Below are 13,004 nucleotides of genomic sequence, written 5' to 3'. Positions count from 1 at the left end.
AGAAATTATTTCTCCAGTCGCATTCTCTGCATTTAACAGCTGTGTAAATGATATGATCAATAACAGAGTCACGGTGCTGATTAGGTGTCCCTGTGCTCCTTCACCTCCCCTCCTCCTGCCCCCCACCCTTTTCCACACACACACACACACACGCACACACACACACACAAAAGGCGCGTTCGAGAACGCTACATCAGTTTTCCTTAGAATCGTCACCTGACGACAAAAAAACAAAACGGAAAACGGAAAACGGACGACGGAGAAGGATTAAAATGTTGTTTGGAAGAAAAAAGGCTTTTCAAAATGGTTTAAAGACAGTCGGTAAGTTATTCCAAAAGCCTGTAAAAGTCTTTAATACAAGTCTTGTATTATATAAGTCCATGAATAAGTGAGATCTGCACATATGAACACGGTAAACCTTGAGAGGGTGCCTGTGTGCGGGTTTGGCCTAAAAATGTGTCTTATGCACCTCAGAAAGTACACAGCTGCACCCCTGTTCATACATATTATTATAAGTAGGGTTCTGACAGCATTATTGAAGTATAGGGAGTTGAAATATTTCACATGATGGTACTTGAGCATGTATAACTGTAACGATGTAGTCTGGCGGACCTGTTCTACTATAGGCCTCAAAGGGCTACAGGGGGACGGTAAGATTGAAGTCTTTAAGAGCATTTAAGGCATGGAAACCTTTCCTGATTTGCCTAATCTTTGTAATTTCTTATATTACAACTCAAGGTAAAAAAAAAGCCAGAGGACAGGAGACATGAAAGTGCAGGATGAAGAGAGACAAACCAGCAGAAAGGTGGAGCAGAGGTAACTGTGTATGAAGTACAACAAACTGTAAGTACAGAAAGACATAATACACTAATGTAAAGAGGCTAATCTACCATTAGAATCATCTTTCAGTAAGTACATTAACAGAAGTGAAAACTGCTGTGCTGATCAAAAAGGGCAATGCATTTACTTAGTTTGGGGTTTGGAGCTTCAGCTTTGTGGGAACAGTTGGTGGCAAAATGGAGAAAAAACATGTTGAAAAATTCTTATTGTGAGAAAGGGAAAAAAGAATCCATGTAAGAAATGGATTTAAAAAAAAAAAACATTGAAAAAATGAAATTTTATTACACCTGGGTGTGCCACTCCCTTTACTGAAAAGTGCAAACTTGTTTAATCGCATTAGAAATGGGATGATCCCCACACTAGTGTGTAAATGTATTGTCCCTTTAATCGCTACAGTTGTGTTGGTCTGTGCTAATGTGCTTGGAAAAAGGTTTTCTGACTGATAAGCTGGACTTTAACAGGAAAAACTTGCATTAGGTACCACAATGTACCACTGGAACACAGGAGAGATTGATTGAAACTGCTCTCAAAATCTGGATATTAGTAGATATTCCATTCAAAGTTATTCAGAGTTTAGGATCAGTCTCACAATGAAGCAATTATACATTTCTTTACATTAATGGTTGGTTTAGCGTTAACATGAAGCCAAATTTCATTCAGAAAACTGAACCTTTCTAATTGACTTCAAACTTTTGAGCTGTGGTGTAGATTGCACTGTGATTATTGATTAGAGCAGATGATACAGGAGCATCAGTACAGGGAGAGACTGTTAAAAAGTTATGAGCTGTCTTCCTGCAGAGAAAGTGGAGTCTGTCATCCTCAAAATGCTGCCAAGAGAGGCAGCTGGCAGGATTGAATGATGCTCTGCCTCTGTGGTCAAGTACAGACATAGGCTTTAAGCAAGCATGAGCCACTAATAAGCATGACAGATTAATAAGCATCAACAACGTGCACATCTTAAACACCTATGCACCACTAATCACAGAAAATGAGCATGCAATAAAGTGGACTTGTTAGGGACAGTTTGCTATCAGCCTTCAAACACTTCAACTCAAGTTTTCCTGAAAGACAGAGTTCAAAAATTCTGATCTTTGAAACAAAATCCTCATCACATACATGCATACAATACACACTACTGCTCAAATCTTTGGGGTCTCTTAGAAACATCCAGGATTTTAACAGGAAATTGGCTTTAATGTCACATTACATGAGCTTTGTCACTAATCTTTTCACAGGTGTTTCTTAACAAAATCATTGAGCATAAATCACTTGTGATGTTTAAGTGAATCTCTACACACACATGCAGAAGCCCATTTTTAGCATCACTCACTCCTGTGTTTTAGTGTCACATTGTGGTACTTAATGCAAATTGATCATGCCAGATGGATAATATATGATTACAAACATCTTCTTACCAACAAGCAGAGCTCCAAAGTATTTTGTGGGTCAAAAGCAGCATTACATTAGGTTAGTTTGAGGTCTGGAGCATCAGCTTTGTAGGTTTATTTAACTCAAACTGGATGAAAGAAAGAATTCAAAACCTTGTTGAAGGATTCATATAGTCAGAAATCAAACTGTGGAATGTGTCAAAGTGATAAAAACTGAATGTTTTCTACAACTGGGTGTGTCACGCCCTTTACACAAAAGTGCAAACTTGTTTAATCGCATTAAAAATGGGATGATCCACACACTAGTGTGTCAAAATTGATTGTTTTCTTAATCAGCACGATAGTTTTGGTGTGTACTAATAAAACTGGAGGAGGGTTTCTTCCTTGTTTTCTTCTGCTGGATGTGTCAAATGTTTAGGAACCCTCGGCCTCCTTTAGTGCTAATGGTACTGTTGAGAAATTTGGTTTCTTTGTAGCTTTGGAGCACAGGCTCAGTGAATTTGACACATGCCTCCACAGCACTGAAAATCAATCAATAGGTAATCAGGCTCGTGGAACCAGTGCAGGTCAAAGTAGGTGAGCCCTGGTTAGCTGCAAGTACATTACCACAACTGAATACGACTGTGCTGATCAAAAGCAGCATTGTATAAGCTTAGTTTGGGGTCTGGAGCTTGAGTATCCTGGGTTTAATTAATGATCCACACACTAATGTGTACATGTATTGTTTGTTTGCTCACTACAGTTGTGTTGGTCTGTGCTAATGTGCTTGGAAAAAGGTTTTCTGACTGATAAGCTGGACTTTAACAGGAAAAACTTGCATTAGGTACCACAATGTACCACTGGAACACAGGAGAGATTGATTGAAACTGCTCTCAAAATCTGGATATTAGTAGATATTCCATTCAAAGTTATTCAGAATTTAGGATCAGTCTCACAATGAAGCAATTATATATTTCTTTACATTAATGGTTGGTTTACTGTTACTCAACATAAAACCAAATTTCATTCAGAAAACTGAACCTTTCTAATTGACTTCAAACTTTTGAGCAGTGGTGTAGATTGCACTGTGATTATTGATTAGAGCAGATGATACAGGAGCATCAGTACAGGGAGAGACTGTTAAAAAGTTATGAGCTGTCTTCCTGCAGAGAAAGTGGAGTCTGTCATCCTCAAAATGCTGCCAAGAGAGGCAGCTGGCAGGATTGAATGATGCTCTGCCTCTGTGGTCAAGTACAGACATAGGCTTTAAGCAAGCATGAGCCACTAATAAGCATGACAGATTAATAAGCATCAACAACGTGCACATCTTAAACACCTATGCACCACTAATCACAGAAAATGAGCATGCAATAAAGTGGACTTGTTAGGGACAGTTTGATATCAGCCTTCAAACACTTCAACTCAAGTTTTCCTGAAAGACAGAGTTCAAAAATTCTGATCTTTGAAACTAAATCCTCATCACATACATGCATACAATACACACTACTGCTCAAATCTTTGGGGTCTCTTAGAAACGTCCAGGATTTTAACAGGAAATTGGCTTTAATGTCACATTACATGAGCTTTGTCACTAATCTTTTCACAGGTGTTTCTTAACAAAATCATTGAGCATAAATCACTTGTGATGTTTAAGTGAATCTCTACACACACATGCAGAAGCCCATTTTTAGCATCACTCACTCCTGTGTTTTAGTATCACATTGTGCTACTTAATGCAAATTGATCATGCCAGATGGATAATATATGATTACAAACATCTTCTTACCAACAAGCAGAGCTCCAAAGTATTTTGTGGGTCAAAAGCAGCATTACATTAGGTTAGTTTGAGGTCTGGAGCATCAGCTTTGTAGGTTTGTTTAACTCAATCTGGATGAAAGAAAGAACTCAAAAACTTGTTGAAGGATTCATATAGTCAGAAATCAAACTGTGGAATGTGTCAAAGTGATAAAAACTGAATGTTTTCTACAACTGGGTGTGTCACGCCCTTTACACAAAAGTGCAAACTTGTTTAATCGCATTAGAAATGGGATGATCCACACACTAGTGTGTCATAATTGATTGTTTCTTAATCAGCACGATAGTTTTGGTGTGTACTAATAAAACCTGGAGGAGGGTTTCTTCCTTGTTTTCTTCTGCTGGATGTGTCAAATGTTTAGGAACCCTCGGCCTCCTTTAGTGCTAATGGTACTGTTGAGAAATTTGGTTTCTTTGTAGCTTTGGAGCACAGGCTCAGTGAATTTGACACATGCCTCCACAGCACTGAAAATCAATCAATAGGTAATCAGGCTCGTGGAACCAGTGCAGGTCAAAGTAGGTGAGCCCTGGTTAGCTGCAAGTACATTACCACAACTGAATACGACTGTGCTGATCAAAAGCAGCATTGTATAAGCTTAGTTTGGGGTCTGGAGCTTGAGTATCCTGGGTTTAATTAATGATCCTCACACTAATGTGTACATGTATTGTTTGTTTGCGCACTACAGTTGTGTTGGTCTGTGCTAATGTGTTTGGAAAAAGGTGTTCTGACTGATAAGCTGGACTTTAACAGGAAAAACTTGCATTAGGTACCACAATGTACCACTGGAACACAGGAGAGATTGATTGAAACTGCTCTCAAAATCTGGATATTAGTAGATATTCCATTCAAAGTTATTCAGAGTTTAGGATCAGTCTCACAATGAAGCAATTATATATTTCTTTACATTAATGGTTGGTTTAGTGTTACTCAACATAAAACCAAATTTCATTCAGAAAACTGAACCTTTCTAATTGACTTCAAACTTTTGAGCTGTGGTGTAGATTGCACTGTGATTATTGATTAGAGCAGATGATACAGGAGCATCAGTACAGGGAGAGACTGTTAAAAAGTTATGAGCTGTCTTCCTGCAGAGAAAGTGGAGTCGGTCATCCTCAAAATGCTGCCAAGAGAGGCAGCTGGCAGGATTGAATGATGCTCTGCCTCTGTGGTCAAGTACAGACATAGGCTTTAAGCAAGCATGAGCCACTAATAAGCATGACAGATTAATAAGCATCAACAACGTGCACATCTTAAACACCTATGCACCACTAATCACAGAAAATGAGCATGCAATAAAGTGGACTTGTTAGGGACAGTTTGCTATCAGCCTTCAAACACTTCAACTCAAGTTTTCCTGAAAGACAGAGTTCAAAAATTCTGATCTTTGAAACTAAATCCTCATCACATACATGCATACAATACACACTACTGCTCAAATCTTTGGGGTCTCTTAGAAACGTCCAGGATTTTAACAGGAAATTGGCTTTAATGTCACATTACATGAGCTTTGTCACTAATCTTTCACAGGTGTTTCTTAACAAAATCATTGAGCATAAATCACTTGTGATGTTTAAGTGAATCTCTACACACACATGCAGAAGCCCATTTTTAGCATCACTCACTCCTGTGTTTTAGTGTCACATTGTGCTACTTAATGCAAATTGATCATGCCAGATGGATAATATATGATTACAAACATCTTCTTACCAACAAGCAGAGCTCCAAAGTATTTTGTGGGTCAAAAGCAGCATTACATTAGGTTAGTTTGAGGTCTGGAGCATCAGCTTTGTAGGTCTATTGAACTCAATCTGGATGAAAGAAAGAACTCAAAACCTTGTTGAAAAATTCATTTACTCAGAAATCAAACTGTGGAATGTGTCAAAGTGATAAAAACTGAATGTTTTCTACAACTGGGTGTGTCACGCCCTTTACACAAAAGTGCAAACTTGTTTAATCGCATTAGAAATGGGATGATCACACACTAGTGTGTCAAAATTGATTGTTTTCTTAATCAGCACGATAGTTTTGGTGTGTACTAATAAAACTGGAGGAGGGTTTCTTCCTTGTTTTCTTCTGCTGGATGTGTCAAATGTTTAGGAACCCTCGGCCTCCTTTAGTGCTAATGGTACTGTTGAGAAATTTGGTTTCTTTGTAGCTTTGGAGCACAGGCTCAGTGAATTTGACACATGCCTCCACAGCACTGAAAATCAATCAATAGGTAATCAGGCTCCTGGAACCAGTGCAGGTCAAAGTAGGTGAGCCCTGGTTAGCTGCAAGTACATTACCACAACTGAATACGACTGTGCTGATCAAAAGCAGCATTGTATAAGCTTAGTTTGGGGTCTGGAGCTTGAGTATCCTGGGTTTAATTAATGATCCACACACTAATGTGTACATGTATTGTTTGTTTGCTCACTACAGTTGTGTTGGTCTGTGCTAATGTGTTTGGAAAAAGGTTTTCTGACTGATAAGCTGGACTTTAACAGGAAAAACTTGCATTAGGTACCACAATGTACCACTGGAACACAGGAGAGATTGATTGAAACTGCTCTCAAAATCTGGATATTAGTAGATATTCCATTCAAAGTTATTCAGAGTTTAGGATCAGTCTCACAATGAAGCAATTATATATTTCTTTACATTAATGGTTGGTTTACTGTTACTCAACATAAAACCAAATTTCATTCAGAAAACTGAACCTTTCTAATTGACTTCAAACTTTTGAGCTGTGGTGTAGATTGCACTGTGATTATTGATTAGAGCAGATGATACAGGAGCATCAGTACAGGGAGAGACTGTTAAAAAGTTATGAGCTGTCTTCCTGCAGAGAAAGTGGAGTCGGTCATCCTCAAAATGCTGCCAAGAGAGGCAGCTGGCAGGATTGAATGATGCTCTGCCTCTGTGGTCAAGTACAGACATAGGCTTTAAGCAAGCATGAGCCACTAATAAGCATGACAGATTAATAAGCATCAACAACGTGCACATCTTAAACACCTATGCACCACTAATCACAGAAAATGAGCATGCAATAAAGTGGACTTGTTAGGGACAGTTTGCTATCAGCCTTCAAACACTTCAACTCAAGTTTTCCTGAAAGACAGAGTTCAAAAATTCTGATCTTTGAAACAAAATCCTCATCACATACATGCATACAATACACACTACTGCTCAAATCTTTGGGGTCTCTTAGAAACGTCCAGGATTTTAACAGGAAATTGCCTTTAATGTCACATTACATGAGCTTTGTCACTAATCTTTTCACAGGTGTTTCTTAACAAAATCATTGAGCATAAATCACTTGTGATGTTTAAGTGAATCTCTACACACACATGCAGAAGCCCATTTTTAGCATCACTCACTCCTGTGTTTTAGTGTCACATTGTGCTACTTAATGCAAATTGATCATGCCAGATGGATAATATATGATTACAAACATCTTCTTACCAACAAGCAGAGCTCCAAAGTATTTTGTGGGTCAAAAGCAGCATTACATTAGGTTAGTTTAAGGTCTGGAGCATCATCTTTGTAGGTTTATTTAACTCAAACTGGATGAAAGAAAGAATTCAAAACCTTGTTGAAGGATTCATATAGTCAGAAATCAAACTGTGGAATGTGTCAAAGTGATAAAAACTGAATGTTTTCTACAACTGGGTGTGTCACGCCCTTTACACAAAGTGCAAACTTGTTTAATCGCATTAAAAATGGGATGATCCACACACTAGTGTGTCAAAATTGATTGTTTTCTTAATCAGCACGATAGTTTTGGTGTGTACTAATAAAACTGGAGGAGGGTTTCTTCCTTGTTTTCTTCTGCTGGATGTGTCAAATGTTTAGGAACCCTCGGCCTCCTTTAGTGCTAATGGTACTGTTGAGAAATTTGGTTTCTTTGTAGCTTTGGAGCACAGGCTCAGTGAATTTGACACATGCCTCCATAGCACTGAAAATCAATCAATAGGTAATCAGGCTCGTGGAACCAGTGCAGGTCAAAGTAGGTGAGCCCTGGTTAGCTGCAAGTACATTACCACAACTGAATACGACTGTGCTGATCAAAAGCAGCATTGTATAAGCTTAGTTTGGGGTCTGGAGCTTGAGTATCCTGGGTTTAATTAATGATCCACACACTAATGTGTACATGTATTGTTTGTTTGATCACTACAGTTGTGTTGGTCTGTGCTAATGTGCTTGGAAAAAGGTTTTCTGACTGATAAGCTGGACTTTAACAGGAAAAACTTGCATTAGGTACCACAATGTACCACTGCAACACAGGAGAGATTGATTGAAACTGCTCTCAAAATCTGGATATTAGTAGATATTCCATTCAAAGTTATTCAGAATTTGGGATCAGTCTCACAATGAAGCAATTATATATTTCTTTACATTAATGGTTGGTTTAGCGTTACTCAACATAAAACCAAATTTCATTCAGAAAACTGAACCTTTCTAATTGACTTCAAACTTTTGAGCTGTGGTGTAGATTGCACTGTGATTATTGATTAGAGCAGATGATACAGGAGCATCAGTACAGGGAGAGACTGTTAAAAAGTTATGAGCTGTCTTCCTGCAGAGAAAGTGGAGTCTGTCATCCTCAAAATGCTGCCAAGAGAGGCAGCTGGCAGGATTGAATGATGCTCTGCCTCTGTGGTCAAGTACAGACATAGGCTTTAAGCAAGCATGAGCCACTAATAAGCATGACAGATTAATAAGCATCAACAACGTGCACATCTTAAACACCTATGCACCACTAATCACAGAAAATGAGCATGCAATAAAGTGGACTTGTTAGGGACAGTTTGATATCAGCCTTCAAACACTTCAACTCAAGTTTTCCTGAAAGACAGAGTTCAAAAATTCTGATCTTTGAAACAAAATCCTCATCACATACATGCATACAATACACACTACTGCTCAAATCTTTGGGGTCACTTAGAAACGTCCAGGATTTTAACAGGAAATTGCCTTTAATGTAACATTACATGAGCTTTGTCACTAATCTTTTCACAGGTGTTTCTTAACAAAATCATTGAGCATAAATCACTTGTGATGTTTAAGTGAATCTCTACACACACATGCAGAAGCCCATTTTTAGCATCACTCACTCCTGTGTTTTAGTGTCACATTGTGCTACTTAATGCAAATTGATCATGCCAGATGGATAATATATGATTACAAACATCTTCTTACCAACAAGCAGAGCTCCAAAGTATTTTGTGGGTCAAAAGCAGCATTACATTAGGTTAGTTTGAGGTCTGGAGCATCAGCTTTGTAGGTTTATTGAACTCAAACTGGATGAAAGAAAGAATTCAAAACCTTGTTGAAGGATTCATATAGTCAGAAATCAAACTGTGGAATGTGTCAAAGTGATAAAAACTGAATGTTTTCTACAACTGGGTGTGTCACGCCCTTTACACAAAAGTGCAAACTTGTTTAATCGCATTAGAAATGGGATGATCCACACACTAGTGTGTCAAAACTTCCGGCGTGAACATCCAGGGAGTGGACATTGAGATAGTGGACTCTTATAAGTACCTGGGTGTTCACCTAAACAATAAACTGGACTGGACTCATAACACTGATGCGCTCTACAGGAAGGGTCAGAGCAGACTCTACCTGCTGAGAAGGCTGAGGTCTTTTGGAGTGCAGGGGACACTCCTGAAGACCTTCTATGACTCTGTGGTGGCATCAGCCATCTTCTATGCAGCAGTATGTTGGAGCAGCAGCTTGTCTACAGCTGAGAGGAAGAGGATAGACAAGCTCATCAGGAAAGCCAGCTCTGTCCTAGGATGTCCTCTCGACTCAGTGCAGGTGGTGGGAGACAGAAGGACTCTGACCAAAATAACATCACTGATGGACAAGGTCTCCCATCCCATGCATGAAACTGTTGCTGAGCTGGAGAGCTCCTTCAGTGACAGACTGCTGCATCCTAAATGCACAAAGGAGCGTTATCGTAGATCCTTCCTCCCAGCAGCTGTAAGACTTTATAACCATCACTGCTCCCAACAAAAACCACAATAACCGACACAATGTAGGATAATATATAATATACTGTAAATAGTCCGGCCTGTTAAGGTTCAACACACAGGCACATCATGTACATTGTATATAGTGTTATTATTAGTAGTATTAAGGTTAATCTTGTTTGTTGATTTTATATATATTTATATTCTTTTCTTAATAGTGTGAATTATTATATTTTTACTTATATTTATAATAACTGCAGCTGCTGTTACACCCAAATTTCCCCTCTGTGGGACAATAAAGGCTGTTTCTTCTTCTTAAAATTGATTGTTTTCTTAATCAGCACGATAGTTTTGGTGTGTACTAATAAAACTGGAGGAGGGTTTCTTCTTTGTTTTCTTCTGCTGGATGTGTCAAATGTTTAGGAACCCTCGGCCTCCTTTAGTGCTAATGGTACTGTTGAGAAATTTGGTTTCTTTGTAGCTTTGGAGCACAGGCTCAGTGAATTTGACACATGCCTCCACAGCACTGAAAAATCAATCAATAGGTAATCAGGCTCGTGGAACCAGTGCAGGTCAAAGTAGGTGAGCCCTGGTTAGCTGCAAGTACATTACCACAACTGAATACGACTGTGCTGATCAAAAGCAGCATTGTATAAGCTTAGTTTGGGGTCTGGAGCTTGAGTATCCTGGGTTTAATTAATGATCCACACACTAATGTGTACATGTATTGTTTGTTTGCTCACTACAGTTGTGTTGGTCTGTGCTAATGTGCTTGGAAAAAGGTTTTCTGACTGATAAGCTGGACTTTAACAGGAAAAACTTGCATTAGGTACCACAATGTACCACTGGAACACAGGAGAGATTGATTGAAACTGCTCTCAAAATCTGGATATTAGTAGATATTCCATTCAAAGTTATTCAGAATTTAGGATCAGTCTCACAATGAAGCAATTATATATTTCTTTACATTAATGGTTGGTTTAGCGTTACTCAACATAAAACCAAATTTCATTCAGAAAACTGAACCTTTCTAATTGACTTCAAACTTTTGAGCTGTGGTGTAGATTGCACTGTGATTATTGATTAGAGCAGATGATACAGGAGCATCAGTACAGGGAGAGACTGTTAAAAAGTTATGAGCTGTCTTCCTGCAGAGAAAGTGGAGTCTGTCATCCTCAAAATGCTGCCAAGAGAGGCAGCTGGCAGGATTGAATGATGCTCTGCCTCTGTGGTCAAGTACAGACATAGGCTTTAAGCAAGCATGAGCCACTAATAAGCATGACAGATTAATAAGCATCAACAACGTGCACATCTTAAACACCTATGCACCACTAATCACAGAAAATCAGCATGCAATAAAGTGGACTTGTTAGGGACAGTTTGCTATCAGCCTTCAAACACTTCAACTCAAGTTTTCCTGAAAGACAGAGTTCAAAAATTCTGATCTTTGAAACTAAATCCTCATCACATACATGCATACAATACACACTACTGCTCAAATCTTTGGGGTCACTTAGAAACGTCCAGGATTTTAACAGGAAATTGGCCTTTAATGTCACATTACATGAGCTTTGTCACTAATCTTTTCACAGGTGTTTCTTAACAAAATCATTGAGCATAAATCACTTGTGATGTTTAAGTGAATCTCTACACACACATGCAGAAGCCCATTTTTAGCATCACTCACTCCTGTGTTTTAGTGTCACATTGTGCTACTTAATGCAAATTGATCATGCCAGATGGATAATATATGATTACAAACATCTTCTTACCAACAAGCAGAGCTCCAAGTATTTTGTGGGTCAAAAGCAGCATTACATTAGGTTAGTTTGAGGTCTGGAGCATCAGTTTGTAGGTTGTTTAACTCAATCTGGATGAAAGAAAGAATTCAAAACTTGTTGAAGGATCATATAGTCAGAAATCAAACTTTGGAATGTGTCAAAGTGATATAAAAACTGAATGTTTTCTACAACTGGGTGTGTCACGCCCTTTACACAAAAGTGCAAACTTGTTTAATCGCATTAGAAATGGGATGATCCCACACACTAGTGTGTCAAATGATTGTTTATTTAATCAGCACGATAGTTTTGTGTGTGTACTAATAAAACTGGAGGAGGGTTTCTTCCTTGTTTTCTTCTGCTGGATGTGTCAAATGTTAGGAACCCTCGGCCTCCTTTAGTGCTAATGGTACTGTTGAGAAATTTGGTTTCTTTGTAGCTTTGGAGCACAGGCTCAGTGAATTTGACACATGCCTCCACAGCACTGAAAATCAATCAATAGGTAATCAGGCTCCTGGAACCAGTGCAGGTCAAAGTAGGTGAGCCCTGGTTAGCTGCAAGTACATTACCACAACTGAATACGACTGTGCTGATCAAAAGCAGCATTGTATAAGCTTAGTTTGGGGTCTGGAGCTTGAGTATCCTGGGTTTAATTAATGATCCACACACTAATGTGTACATGTATTGTTTGTTTGATCACTACAGTTGTGTTGGTCTGTGCTAATGTGCTTGGAAAAAGGTTTTCTGACTGATAAGCTGGACTTTAACAGGAAAAACTTGCATTAGGTACCACAATGTACCACTGGAACACAGGAGAGAGGATTTGAAACTGCTCTCAAAATCTGGATATTAGTAGATATTCCATTCAAAGTATTCAGAATTTAGGATCAGTCTCACAATGAAGCAATTATATATTTCTTTACATTAATGGTTGGTTTAGTGTTAACATAAAGCCAAATTTCATTCAGAAAACTGAACCTTTCTAATTGACTTCAAACTTTTGAGCTGTGGTGTAGATTGCACTGTGATTAGTGATTAGAGCAGATGATACAGGAGCATCAGTACAGGGAGAGACTGTTAAAAAGTTATGAGCTGTCTTCCTGCAGAGAAAGTGGAGTCTGTCATCCTCAAATGCTGCCAAGAGAGGCAGCTGGCAGGATTGAATGATGCTCTGCCTCTGTGGTCAAGTACAGACATAGGCTTTAAGCAAGCATGAGCCACTAATAAGCATGACAGATTAATAAGC

At 38.7% G+C, this 13,004-nt stretch overlaps 1 protein-coding gene across 1 annotated transcript in view; it reads left to right on the top strand.

Moving 5' to 3' along the window:
- Positions 1-240: 240 nt before the first annotated feature.
- The window catches only part of nox4 (NADPH oxidase 4), a 45,236-nt gene continuing 32,472 nt past the window's right edge, over positions 241-13,004 (top strand). The window contains exons 1-2 of the mRNA XM_030744531.1: positions 241-321; positions 739-843. The gene's annotated coding sequence lies outside the window, so the exon portion shown is untranslated. The remainder of the gene's footprint in view (positions 322-738; positions 844-13,004) is intronic.

Source organism: Archocentrus centrarchus, chromosome 13, assembly GCF_007364275.1.
Source record: "Archocentrus centrarchus isolate MPI-CPG fArcCen1 chromosome 13, fArcCen1, whole genome shotgun sequence".
NCBI classification, from domain to species: domain Eukaryota; kingdom Metazoa; phylum Chordata; class Actinopteri; order Cichliformes; family Cichlidae; genus Archocentrus; species Archocentrus centrarchus.
This window is presented reverse-complemented; position numbering and strand designations above follow the sequence as displayed.